This window comes from Dipodomys ordii, unplaced genomic scaffold, assembly GCF_000151885.1.
Source record: "Dipodomys ordii isolate 6190 unplaced genomic scaffold, Dord_2.0 Scaffold75, whole genome shotgun sequence".
NCBI classification, from domain to species: Eukaryota; Metazoa; Chordata; class Mammalia; order Rodentia; family Heteromyidae; genus Dipodomys; species Dipodomys ordii.
The window spans coordinates 4900227-4915029 of NW_012267291.1; positions in this window are offsets into that span (position 1 = coordinate 4900227).

Here is a 14803-nt window from a genome sequence, read left to right on the forward strand (position 1 = left end):
AATAGAATTTAATCGCTGGGACCACAGTCTCACAAGGAGGAACTACACTGCCTGAAATTAATAGGCTTCATTCTTCAAAGGGAATATTTTGTCTTTACAATTTCTCATTGCCAGCCAGGCTCTTGGATTAGGACTGATGAGAGAGCCTTCTTGAATCTAGAAAACAGGCTCTTGGCTGTTTACACTGATTGGTTAGCTTCCTCCAGCTGAAACTAAGCCCCTACATTCCTCTCCCCCCTTTATGTTCCAGCCTCCTTGATTACCTCATTTCTGCCCATGTTAGCAGGTCAACGAAATATAGGGAGAGAAAGCCTGAGAGTGGGTATTAAAAAAACAAACCAACCAACCACCTGGATCCCTTCGACCAATCCTGGAATTTGGATGGGTCACCCAACATATAATTGCTAAGCTTCCCTATTGACTTTATACCTCCACCTCACAAATATTTACTATCTGCCATTTTCCAGGCTTGGTGAGGTTGGAATAGAAAGATGAGATCAAGCTAGTCCCTGATTTCCACAAGCTTGTAAGAGGATCTGATTCCCTAACCTATTCCCATCTCCATCCCCATCGTGAAATTAGTGGGATGTGACTAACATTTGTGCTCTTTGTAATCTACATCTGATCTGGAACACACACACACATATACATACACACACACACACACACACACACACATACACAAAGTAAAGTGGTACCCATCCCTCTGGTCTCCTACATCACAATTCTTATGAACAGCAGCAGTCCTCTACAGAATGAATGTTAAAGCGCCAGGAGAGACCTGTAAATGTTGGCATGAGAGAACTGGACCATGCCATAGGATGGGCCTGTTCCCCCCATGTTGGAGACCGCAATATCTGAGCCATCTCTTTATCACACATGCTGAAACCAATGACTTCCACTTCAAACCCTCTGGTGACTTCTCACAGCACCCAGAAGAAAAGGCAGAAAAGGTCTCTTACTTAGTCCAGTACCATCCGATCTGTCCCCTCCTCCCGATGCTCCCATCACCTGGGAACTCAGCAAGTTCCCATTTGGTAGCTTTCCCTCCTTCCTCAAATAACTAGGCCCCACCCATCACACAAATCAGCTCTCATCAACAGGGTTCAGCTTACAGATCACTCACACACACACACACACACACACACACACACACACACACACACACAAATCCTCAACCCCACTTTTAACTGGCTGTCTTATTATATCACCCTGTTTACTTTCCTCAAGTTATTGTCATGCTTTGAATTGATAACTCTATTCTTTTATATTATTATGGCTTCTTTTCCTTGCATTGCTCAGACTTGGGTCTGTTGGCTGATTTGTGTCAGCTTTTGATTTATAAACAAAGAGGTCAATGTCATTGGGAGGGAAATTTAAGGGAGGAGCACAGGGAGAAGATTCAGTCCGTCAGGAAGCTGAAGAGCAAGTAGAAGGCGTAGAGTTCAGTCTTTATTGGAGTTTGCACAAGAAAGACAAGAAGGGCAAAGTGAGACGTTTAGAACTCGCTTGTGTGAATAAGTCTGATAGATTCTGGAGCATGCAGCCTGTCCCTAGTTGCCTGGTCTCTGGTCCTAGGCTGACTTAGGGAGAGGAAACACTGAATCACTAGGAGAGTCATGTGAAGGCGAGGATTGTGGGGTGTTGATGCCAAGCAGACAAATACCAAACCTGAGAAAACTCAGAATACCAATGGCCCTGTCTTTCTGAACCACCATCTCAGCTCAGAGTTCCTGTGTCGAGATCAGTGTGTATCAGCTTCCTCTGGCTGCCATCACAAATGATCCCTCCCTTACTGGCTGAGATCAACAAAATCTATTGTTGTACCATTCTGAAGACCACAATCCAAAAGAGGCCTCAGAGGCCTAAGAATGTTGCTGGGACAATGGTATTTCTTCTGGAGGCTCTAGAGGAAAAAGTCCTTGGCATTTTTAGCTTCCACAGGCCTCTTGTGCCCCTGGAGTCACGGCCCTGCCTCCCGTTTTATCAGCTCCTCCTTGCAGCCTCTGCTTACATCCTCACACCTTCTTATTCACTCTCAGACGGACATAGTTCCCTCTTCTGATGACCCTCCTGAAAGAGCCTCTCCATCTCAAGACCTTATCTCCCCCCTTCCAGAATGTTCCCTTTGTCACGTGTGTTCATCAGGTAAGGCATTCTACCAAGCTCACTTCTGAGGCATCTGTGATTCTGTCCACTATTCACTGGGCTCTGGAAGCTGGCAGCTGGAGCTCCAGGCATCAAATCCACATTGCTCTCCCTGTGTACTGTCCTCTCTCCTCAGTGAGTGCCAAAAGCAATTCTAAACACAAATGTCTTTTTCCTCTCCCTAACATATAGCCATGCTGTTGGTAGGTAAAGCTGTACCCAGCTGCTGAGATTGCAGTGGCTATGTGTCTAAATGCATATTTTCATTTCATTCCATGGAAGAGTTACTCAGAGGATGCAGGAATATTAAGCTCAGAACATCTCCCCCACCACTCATTTTCTCCCATTGTAATGTCACCGGTGAACACATGCTGGGCGGAGAATATGTCAGCGGCAATTGGGTTCACCGGCTTTTGCCAACAGCTCATAAGAGAGTTGGAGATTTTAATCAAAGTTTGTCATCCACCCAGAACTTAGGAAGTTGATTTCCATCCGAAGGAAATCTAAGCTTCTGAGAGTTACTAAGCCCAAGAGTGATGCAGGTGAACTCTGGGTCCAAAAAAGAAAATAAAAATCAATCATGACAATTATTTTACTAAACTATTTTAAACGGCAGCATCTCCACAAGGCTCGGGTAAATGTCGGCTGTCACACCAACAAGAAACGCCGTCCCCGTCTCTGACCTTTTCCTTGCTGAAACGCATGTCAGTATGCAAAATAGATGCGTTTCTCATCAGAACTGAACGCACGCACCCTCCATTTCTAGAAGTTCTCAAAACAATCAGCAGAAAATGGAATCCAGGGAGCAATTGGGTTTCTCCAGCGGTGTGCACACACAGCCTTTGCCATTCGCCTTCCTGGAGGTCGAATAGTTCCTGTTCCCCTGGGTTCAGACCCGGGCTTGCTTCAGAGTGAAAAGTCCTGGGAACAAAACAGCCCCACAGGCCTCCCTCCTCAGCAGCCCCTTCCCCGACCACTTCCATCAGCTTAGAATCTACCCCAGACCCACGAGGAGCAAAGGGACAGTGGGTGTGATCCAACCAGACCACTGTGTAAGGAGACATCCTCAGCCGTCCATGTAAACTTCATCCTCCCCGTGGGTCCCTCTGAGGCACCTCCCTCCCCACCTCCCCGCCTCTGAGGACAGGGGGCACACAGCACCACTCCAGGATATTGGATAGGGCAAGCACCACATAGAAAGAAGCAAACAGAGCAGTTGAAGGCAGAGGAGCAGTTGACATCCCTAGGTCTGAAGAGACAAGGCAGTCAGGGAGTAATTTCCAGAATCAGTAACAAGGAGAAGGAGAAGGAGGACAAGATCACCTGGGGATGAATAGGGGCCAGGAAGGAGACAACTAGTCCTAGTTACCCCACCAGAAGGGAGGCTGAGAACTACATTTCCCAGCATCCTCTCTTCGCACTTCTCCCTTACTTCATCCAGCAACCTGAATGCTGGAGAAATGGCTGCCACTTGAAACCACCTTGAAAGATCAGACTGTGGGCAGAGAGCAGGTGTCCAAGAACAGCCAGTGGGTCCGCAGGGGCACACAAGACAGCTGGCACATTGGGTGAGGCACTATGAGTCTCAGCCCCAGCACAGGCGGGGAAAACAGAATGGCCATTGCTAGAGCCAGCGCCTGGCCATGCCCAGACTGGGACAGCAGAGACTACAGGATGGGGCAGGCACGGAGCACGCATACGTCCTTGATAAGCCACGTGGTGTGAGAAATGGCTGGCAACTCAGCATCTTAACATGATCACTATTCAACAGCTCTGGGTTGAGGAGATCCGGAGGCTGGAAGCGGTGTGGTGGGCTTCTCAGCTCTGGATCTTACAAAGCCACAAGCAAAGCATTGGTTTCTCATCAGTCCTATGTGGGAGACCCAGAGAAGGATCCACACTATAGTATTCCGATTGTTGACAGAAGTCATGAGCTTGTAACGCTGAAGCCCCCATCTCCTTTCTGGCTGGGTCAGGACGGGGCCGCTCAGCACTTGTAGAGTCTGCCAAGTGCCCTTGCCATGTTGCCACGTTCCCCTGCCCTCTTCGCAGGCACAGGGGACCATTCCTCTGATTTCTGAATCCTTTTCAAAGGCTCACCTATTTGGGTCAGGCCCACCCCCAAAATAATCAGAACTACAATGGGCAAAGACCTCTCCTGGAGGTCTTACCTCAGGACATAAGCGATGTATTCCCACACTCACTGAGGGTCAGTTTAGAATTCTGTTCCAGTTCTGGCAGCGCTTGGCCTAAGGTGCTGATGTACAATGATCACAAAGCAGTGCAACCAGTCCCCAGGAATTTCTAATAAATTATGTACACAGGGAAGTCATTAATTAACCTTTCAACCCTGGGGTCGGGGTACTGGGATCCTCTCTGAGCTGAGCCAGTGGTGTCTCATTTGTCTGCAGCTTGGAGCTGTTTCTTGCTACGGTATCAGATACATGACAGTGCATTTTGCAGGGTGCTTACAGGAGGAGTCTCCTGTAAGTCTGTGTGGCTAGCATGCACAGCACCTGATAAGGAGCAGGCACCAAGTCGCTCTGGGCAACTACACTATCATGAGCACTGTTGTTCATATCCGTATGGATGCTCATATTTGGATTGTTTAGCAACAATTGAATAAGGCTGGGCTGAGCTAGCAACACAACTGAGAAAGTGTCTGTGGTTTGTGCAGCTTACCGGGGATTCTGGGAGCAATAACCCTGAGCAGTGATGCAGCCACTCAGGAATAAATGCCGGTGGCCCCTGGCAAAGAGGAAACAAGACCGTCCCACATGTGGGCTCCATTTACAAGATGGCTTGTCACTGTCCATAGATTCCTCAGACAGCAGGGACAAGAGGCTTCCAGAGGAAACCCGAGATACCCTAATATATAGACCAAAAGATCTGTGGGATTCTTCAAGCATAGTCTCCTCCCACTCCACCACAAAAAAAAGTGACTGAGGGAGAAAAGGTCTCCTTCCTCTACACTAGAATGAGCTTCTTTCCTTTCCTGTATCAACTTGAATTCAACCAGCAACAAACATCGGACTACTTCCTACAAGACACAGCTCATTTCAGCTACTTTTGCTCACTAAAGAAGGCCAGGGGTGGGCGTGTCCTATCATGTGGACAGTGTCTTTTCTAGAAACCTCACCTCACCTTCCTTAACTGGGGACCCGCTAAGCGATGTTTTCTGGGGGTTTTGTTGTCAACTAAAGTGGGAAATTAGCAAAAAATCAGATGTGCTATTTATGCTTATTTTTACACTAAAAATGAGGAAGAGATTATGCTGAGTTCTATTTAATTGGCAGTTAGAACCGTTGTGCATTGTCTGACAAGCGTGCTGAGGATGATGAGGGTCCTGCATAGGTATGAAGGGTGTGGTGGGGAGACAATGGCAGGCATGCTCCCAATCTACACATGCCCTGTAATCTGGATTACTGCCTATATTATCCAGACTCAGCTAGAGCGGTTCTCACAAAAGGGAATCCTGGACACAAAGGTACTCCAAAGGCACCTGAGGGAAGGGCAGCCATGTGTCTTTTACCCCCTCCCACGTTGTGATATGGAGGATGGCGCTGACCAGCTCAAATCCCTCAGGAAACTTAATACACACAAAAAGGAAACTATTGAGACAATCAATATGATTTATGTTTTATGTTTGGGTACATGCGCTGACATTTTCTGTGCTAGGGTATGGGTTCCATAATCTAGAACTCCAGAAGGAGTCCAGGCAGCTTCTAACATTAAATCCAGAAAAGCCATATCATTCACCCCACCTGTTTTTCTTGGTGTGCCTGTTTCTGGGGAAGCCCATTACTTATGTCAGACATCCAGCCACAGGAGGCCCCCATGGGCTAAGCTCTTGGGCTACCAACCACGCAAATGAAACACTTGCTATATGGAGCCTGTCGAGCCTTCGGATGAGAACGATCTCCATCATTGTCAGAACAAGTGCACAAGAAACTTCAGGACTGTTGGCCAGCTGAGCCCTTTCCTAATCCTTCCTCAGAAACCATGAGCAAACCAAGCCATGGATTTAAGCCACCAAATTCAGGGATAATTCATAACATGATGCCAGGTTACTGGAGCAATGATCTAACATTCCAAACAGATCTTAGGACTCGGGAGAGTTGTCAGTTGGCATGAAGATGGAAAACTAAGACGCTGCTGGTTTTGATGGCTAATTCTGTACAGTGAGAACAGAATTATACGAATGAGTATAAGTAGATTACAAGTCGCTCATTTCTATTTCATCATATCCACTCACAATGCATTGTTTATCTGAGTGCACCCAAAAGCCTTATGTTGAAATCCCTGTTCCCAGGGTGATGGCATCAGGAGCTGGGGCTTTGGGTTGCTAACGGGGTCACCACCGGGGGAGGGGGGAGCTCTCATGACTGGAATTGGTGTCCTCATAAAAGTGACCCCAGATAGACCTCTGCCTCTTCTGCCACATAGGAATACACTGAGAAGAAAGAAGTCAACAACCAAGAGAGGGAATGCCGCCAGAACGCCATCATGCTACCTCTTGACCTTGGACTTCCAACTTCTAGAACTGGTAGGTAATATGTGTTGCTTACACCACCCGATCTATGGTATTATTTTTGTTACAGCTACCCAAAAGGTCTGAGGTACCATTTAAAATCCCAAATACTTATCAATGCTTTGTTCAAGTGCATGCTATCAACTTGATATCAGCTCTGACTCCTCTTCTGCAGTGTCACAGGGCTGCCTCAAGTCTGGGCTGGGGGGTTTAGATCTGATGAATAGCTGCCCCACACCGATTTAGTTTCAGATAGTCATCTACCCTCTGGGAACCGAGCAAGTGACAAGACAGGAAAAACAGCTGCTCCTGGGCTTCCTTCTCCATGGCAGGAGGGAGGGGATTGTATGTCCTGTAGTGAAAAGGGTTAGGAAAGAACTGGAGGACTGTGATGACAGGGAGTTCAAAGCATGTGGTCAGGGAAGCCTCCTGAGAAAGAGGCTTTGGAGCTGAGCCTAGAAAGACAGGAAGGAGCCAGCTGTGAAAGGATGGAGAGTAGAAACCCTGAGATGGCATCGTGGTAGACTGTGTCCTCTTTCGGGTATGCTGAAGTTCCACCTACCAGGACCTGGGGGTGTGAACCTACTCAGACATGAGACCTCAGGGTTCAAGATGAGCTCATCCTGGATCAGAGCGAGAGAATGCCTTTCTACTGTGCTGGCTGTCTCGTGTGTACACCTATGCAGCCCAAGAAATAAGCAGAAGTGGGAATCCGCTTTGCATATTCAGGGAACAGAGGGGAGGAGGCAGGTGGTGGGCTGCAGGGTAGAGGGCCACAGGGCAGAGGGTGAGGGAAAGGTTGAGCAGGATCTGCTCAGCCAGGGTGAAAAGATTGCAATGAGGAGCTGGGGTGAGAACACTCACCAGCGAAAGGATGCGGTCCCGTACACACCTCCCCAAAGCAGTCAGTCAGCACTAGGACAAAGCAGGTGGGCTACCATGGCCTGGAGATAGTGACCGCTGCCTAAGAACACAGGGTGACTTAATTACCTTGTAGCCATCGTGTCAATACGCAGAAAGGAGGGACCATTAGCCCATTCAGTGAGCTCAGAGCATCCTAAAGAGTCCAAGACTGGAAGAAAGGGCTGATCAGAAAACATGTCTGATGCTTGTGTTCCATGAACATACACACCTATCTACTACAAGCAGTAATCTGCCATATTTCCCCCGTCCTGAATTCACGCAGGATGCTGCAGAGCGAGGGCACACAGTCTCTGTGCATGTGGATTGGCACCAGGGACTCATGCCCATGCTACATTTGGCTCTGAAGGAAGAGCAAGTGCCATTTCCTGCTATCTGCGGTCAGCCTGCATTTTCTCTTTTTCTCTCTGGGTATGAAAATGCTGCATTTCCAGGGAAGTAGGGAGTGGAGAGGGGAGTTTCCCCCTACCGTGATCGTTCTGTTTTTGTGACTGTGTATTAGTTACCCTGGCAACATGGCCGACTTGGCTCTGATTGGCCAGGCTGCCAGGCTCCTTGTGAGTGCCAGGGGCCCAGTTCCGAGTGCTGGATATATGCACATGTTAACCAGAGTTGCACAGACCAGCTTGCTCAGGAAAACCTGCTTAAGCAGAATGTCTGCTGCACCCCCTCTGTTTATCCAAGGGACTCTTTCTCAACCTGAAAAGCAAACTGGACTTGACATTTTTTAATTTCCTCTTTTTTTTTTGTTTTTTTTTGTTTTTTGTTTTTTGTACCTGTTCTGGGACTTGACTTCAAGACCTAGGTGCTGTCCCTAAGCAGTTTTTGGTGTTTTCTTTGGGGGGGGCCGGAGGGGTCTGTTTTCTTTTTTGCCTCAAATCCAGCAATCTACTACTTGAGCCACTGCTGATTTTTTTTTTTTTGGTAATTAGTTGAAGATAAGAGTCAGACATTCCTGTCCTGGCTGGCTTTGAGCCACAGTCCACAGATGTCAGCCTCCTGAGTAGCTAGGATTACAGGTGTGAGCCACCCAGGCTCAGCTCCTTTGCTTTTAAGGAGATGCAAAAACTCAATGACATCTTCACAGTATTTGTAAGGAAATGCACTTAGCACTGGGATGTTTGACCCCTGGTGCAGAGTATATTTGTTTACAATGAGAAATTAACCCTCAAAGAACCCAAGGAGAGTGGTCCAATCGTTGAGCCCTGGTTTTAGAACCTACCACCCAGATTTAATACAGACTTGATGTGTAATTTTGAGTCAAGTCATAAGCTCAGCCAAATGCTTTGCTTTCTGTAAATAAATTTCATTCACAGCCAAAGAGCTTTGTCCTAAAAACTAGGTCCTGAGAGCCCAGCACAGAGAAGGTTTAAAGACAAGCAAAATTATAGTCCTGTTCTGCCAATAGCATTGAATCTATGTGTTCAATTTTTCAGATCTATGTTTTTCTTATTAGTCTGGCTCTATTTATTTGCCAGTTGCATATAGAGGGAAAAAAATCAAGTCCTATCTATAGCTGAAGAAAATCTTCCCTAGCCAATGCATAAATAATGTCAACATAAAGTCAGGTACAGACAGATGCCGAAAGAAGTGAGAACTGTTTTTCTTATTTACACAGATTTCTAAGACACCATACAGGGCCCGCTTCCCACAATTCTGTGGGCTCAAAGGAAGCACTTCTTTATTGCCATCTCCACCTACAATGCTCTGCATTGGAAGGCACCACGTTTAACTGTGCGGTGCAGCCAGCACGGTCTTAATATAGACATGAAAGTCATTGGCAAACAGTCATTTTTCACCTGTGTGAAGTGTTACAGGGTGTTCAGCTTGGGTAAAGCTAACATTTAAGCTGTCCAAGTCAAAGAAGAAGGAAAAAAATCTAAAGGGAAAAGAGAGAAGAAACACATTACAAATATTCTTCTGAGAAAGATGATTGCATAGTAATAATTAATTCCTCTGATAAAGTTACTGGGGGAAAAAACATACACACAAAGAAGAAGTCATCTAAAACTCAAACACCCTCCCCATCCTGCTTTGAGGGAAACACCTGGTTCATTGTGCACAGAGAAACAGGAAAATTGGTCTGTTATCAGAGATCAGCCAACTCCTGCAGGCTTTAGCCAAAAACACAAAAACAAAAAACCCAGCAATACTAATTTCCAAGCACCATGTGGGATCTGCTTCGAGATGCCCTATGAGACTGGATCTTAAGATCAGGTTTTGTTTGCAAGGCTACCAAGAGTGAATAGATATTGACTGTATTGCTGGGTCTGCTAACATCCATGTTGATGAGCACCAGGACATTACAACTTGAATGTGAATACTTTACACTTATTTTAGCTGAGCTCTGGCAGACAACTCCTATAATCATATGACTCAGGACACTGAGATCTGAAGATCCCAGTCCTAAATCAGCTTGGGGCAGACAAATCCAAAAGATTCTTATCTCCAATGAACCAGCAAAATCCCAAAAGTGGATAGGTAGCTTAAGTGGTAGAGCATCAGCTTGAGCAAACAAGCTAAGTAAGAGCGCCCAGGCCCTGAATTCAAGCCCCAGGACCAGCACCAAATAAGTAAATAATAATCAAACTCATTTGGTTTTTATTCACTTTGTGACACCCCCACCCCCCACCATGGAAGTGGCCTAGAACTCTTGTCCCCTGGGAGGTCTGGTTGTTCTGTGGTCCTTGTGCAGGGGAGGTTAGCTAAGAAAACGCCCTCACGTGGCCATGGGCCTGGGGCAGAGGAAGGGGGTCCAGGTGGAGCTCCATCTTTGGGCATCCCCTCCCTGACTGGTCCTCTGGTGCACAGCCCAGAGCCATCCTCCTCCACCGCCCCCTTCCTAGAATGCTGTGCTCATTTCCAGAGCAGAAGATGCTCAAAGCAAGCAAACGAAAAATGTACTTAAGTCTGTGGGGATGGAATTAATTGAAGTGAACAGCAACAACAATCATCATAATGTCAAAATGGGTAAGGGGGTTGGGGTAAAAAATAAACAACAAAACCACAGAAACCTTCGGCAGGAACACGAAGACTGGACTTCAAAGGAAAGATTGCAGGCAAGGGCAGCGCGGAGACAAAAGGACCCAGGCATTAGTAAAACAGAGAGAAATGAAGACACAGACACAATACAAAGCCCTGGTTCTACGTACAAGCCAAGGTACACACACACACACACACACACACACACACACACACACACACACCAATACAAGCAGGGGAGAGGAAACAAAGGATGTCATGGCAACCTGGGTGAGCCCTCAGAGCTGGAGCTACAGCGTGCATGGTCAGCCATTACAGAGCTCTCTGTGCCTCCCTGTGCAGGCAGGGCTGAGGCCCTGAAATGCTCTCTGGATCCCTTTCTTCCTTCCTTCCCTCCCTTCCTTCCTTCCCTTCTTCTTTCCCTCCCTCCCTCCTTCCTTCCCTTCCTTCTTATCTTCCTCCCTTCCTCCCTTCCATTTCTTCTTTCCTTTCTTTCCTCCTATTCTTTTCTCCTTTCCTTCCTTTTCTTTCTTTCCTTCTATTCTTCATTCTATTCTTTCCTTCCTTCTATTCTTCCCTTCTTTCCTTGCTTCCTTTTCTTCTTTAATTCTTTCCTTTCTTCCTTTTCTTTTTTCATTCCTTCCTTCCATTTCTTTCTTTCTTTCCTTTTATTCTTTCCTTCCTTCTATTCTTTCCTTCCTTTCCTCCCTTCTATTCTTTCCTTCTTTCTTTCCTTCCTTTTCTTCTTTCCTTTCTGTTCTTCTATTCTTTCTGGCTTTCCTTTCCTGCCTTCTACTCTTTCCTTCTTTCTTTCCTTCCTTCCTTTTTTCTTTCTTTCCTTCATTCTTTCCTTCCTTTCCTTCTTTCCTTTCCTTCCTTCTATTCTTTCCTTCTTTTTCCTTCCTTCTTTCCTTCTTCCCTTCTTTTTCCCTTCCTTCTTTCCTTCTTCCCTTCTTTTTTCCTTCCTTCTTTCCCTTAAGTCCAAGCCACACCTGTGCCTTTCAGACCACTCCCTCCTTTGTCCAACACCTTCTTTTCTGAAATGCAGCGAAGCAGACATCTCCAGGCCCTCTGCTCTCCCAGATGATGCCTGCCCTGTGGGTGCTGATCTGGGTAAAGCAGAGCCTTCCCTGTGCCCTCAGAAACTCTCCCTGCCCCCTGGAAGCACACTCAAGAACAGAAAAGGGAAAGACACATCAACTATGTTTTGCTCACAGGTACAAAACTCAAGAAGCCCCGCAGTTCAGATTCTCCAGGGATTTGGATTTATGGTGAGATACCAGACCCATTTACCTGTGCCTAATTCATCTCTATCTTCTTAAATTATATTTCTCTTCTATATTAATAGGCCATCTTTTTTTTTCTACTTTCTGGTGCTTGGAGTGGAGAAATACTGTAACACAGGAGAAAAAAAATGGGAAAGGAATGTAGAAATGTCTCACTGGTACACCCTGAGAAATAAAAAAACAACTTTTACAGGGGCCTAATGGATATACTGACACGTGTGTCTGGAGATCTAAACTTAGCAAAGTGTAAGGCTTTCTCGCTTTATTTCTGTATCTGCAAAGTTTCAGCGGCTGGTACCGTATGAATATTTATTAATGCATTGTGAATCACAACCCGCGATTATTACTCAAACTATCTTTTTACCTTACAAGCTTCAACTCAGAAGAATAAAAACACATCTGCTTTTTGGCTCTCCCCATATTTTATTCAATGTTTTAACAGCTTTGCTGTAAATATCTCATCCATTACGATTCAGTTGTGATTGTATCAGCGTCACGTCTCCTGTTTTATTACTGTCATCCTGTGGAACAACACACTGCTAATTCTGTTAACTAACAAGTTCATTGTTCTAGCTACTGAGCCATCTCCGGCTTGTTGGATCCATGTGTTCAGAGAGAATCGGTGATAAATCACAGAAAGGCTGGCTGGAGGCGGCTTTCCTTTGCTCTGATGAGTGGGTCTTTATCTGAGATTGCCATTTCATACACTGTCTTGAAAGAAAGGAGCAAATGTGGCGCTGGCGCCAGGTCCAACGGTCTCAGGTGAGGTGCTTTCAGGACCCTTCCAGAGTTCAGCTCTAGCCTGTGCAAGCATCCTTAGCACTTCAGATTCCCACCATGAACCTCAGGCCTCCAATCCCATATACAGCGCAAACCTGTCTCCTCTTAGAATCTTTCAAGGAGGACCTGTTTGTTTTCCACTAAATGTGGAAATCCAGCCAGTAGTTGGGGATCCAGTGATTGAGAGTGTGGATTCACTTTGTGCAGACTTGGATGATTCTGTCTCTGTCCAACAACCACATCGGCACCATGGGGACACACAGCAACATCGCTCACCTCATCCACCAGTGGTGAGCAAATGTGTGTAACGCTGTGCATCCATCAGGAGTCACCCGGGCCCCTCTCCCACGCCACTCAACCAGCCCCTGGGATGCGGTGTCACCCTGTGAGCACTTGGAACATGGCGTCCTCCTGTGCATATTTGTTCCTCAGCACAAAGAGACATCCGGGCCTCCGACTCCCATCTCCCTGACACCTCTGGGGGCAGAGCCTGACTCTCACCTCGCCCATAAGGTAACCCGGGGTATACGTGTTGAGCTTTCTGACCTGTTCAAAGAGAAGACAGCCACAGTTCGATAAAGACCCATGTAGCTGACGCCCAAACAGGGACATCTATCTCATGGAGCTCATTGGTGGCAGAACTCTGATCCACTGCTTTCTACACTCAGTCCCACAGGATGGCAACCTCTCCCGGGGCTTAGCCAGCTTACAGGTGGGCCAGGTTGACTTTTTTGTTATCTAATACTAAAAGTCTTCCCTCAAAAAGGATGCAGGCACTGTAAAGAAAAGAAAACCAAAAGAAAAAATTTTTTCTGTAGCATTCAACTCTCCCAAGGACAGCTGGGAAATTTTTAAATAGAGGGAATAAAAGGCTTTATTCACCTTGTTTTGCTTTAATGCTTATTGGATTTGCCTTTTTAAAAAAAAAATCCTACTTCCTCTGAATGTCTGGGTATTCTCAACCTCTAAGAGGTTTTGTTCAGATTTCTAGGTGAAGATTTATGTCAGTTCACAATACCTTTGGTCAACTGACTTCTCTGTAATCCCACTGTTACAGGAAAAAAGAATGTGTTGTGAAGGTGTCAGCATGGGAGCATCGTAGATCTCAGCCTGTGTCTGACCTATTTTTAAGAAAGGTTATTGGGGTGTGCTGATATCAAAACACAAATGAGCTGAATTTATTAGGAAAGATTCTGGTTCATTAGAGCTAGTTTTTCTAAGATATGGTTCTTTACGGAAAGCATACCTTACTTGTGATTCTGAATATGTCTCCTGAGAAATCTTGGATGCTTGCTGATCATTTTGAATTCCTTGACGCCCTTAACTTCCTGGCTGCATGTTAGAAATCATTTTAAATGAATTGAATAAAATTCACAAGTGTTATATGCCAGCAAATGATGAACTCACAGGAAATATGACTCAAATCCACTTTTTTTTCATTTTGTTTCCCCCCCATAATAAATAGAAATGAACAAATGTGGCTTTAATGACATCTTGGAGTGAGGGCTTTTATTGATATAGTATCAGTTGGAAGCGTGTAATGCTTTAGTGAAATAAACTCCATTCTGCATATTTATAACCAGATTGAAAAAAGGTGTGTTTGTTATTCTGGGTGACATTTCCTAATGATAGTGAAGTTTTAATATATGAAGATATACATGTACCATCATAAAAACCAACAATATTTCAGCTTACAAAATGTGTCTCTGATTGAAGATGTTTTTGTACTTACTTAGTTTCCAATTTAACCTGTGCTCACAAACTTTAAAGTATCTTTTCTCCCTTCCTTCAAGCTATAAACATGTTCCAAACTGTGTTGTTCCAGGCATGATTTGGAACAAAGTCCTTCTTGAAATAGCTGAGGCTCTGGTCACTAGCTACTTACAATATATACCAGATCAAAGTCTACCGTTGCAAATAAATGTTTAAAAAATGGAAAGTGGCCGGGTGATTGTGATGGATCTCATCTGTAATCCTAGCTATTCGGGAGGCTAAAACCTGAAGATCATGGTTCAAAGCCACCCTGGGCAGGAAAGTCCTTGAGACTCTTTATCTCCAATTAACCACCAAAAAGCTGGACGTGGAGCTGTGGCTCAAGTGGTAGAGCACTAGCCTTAAACAAATAAAGCTCAGTTCAAGCACACACACACAAATG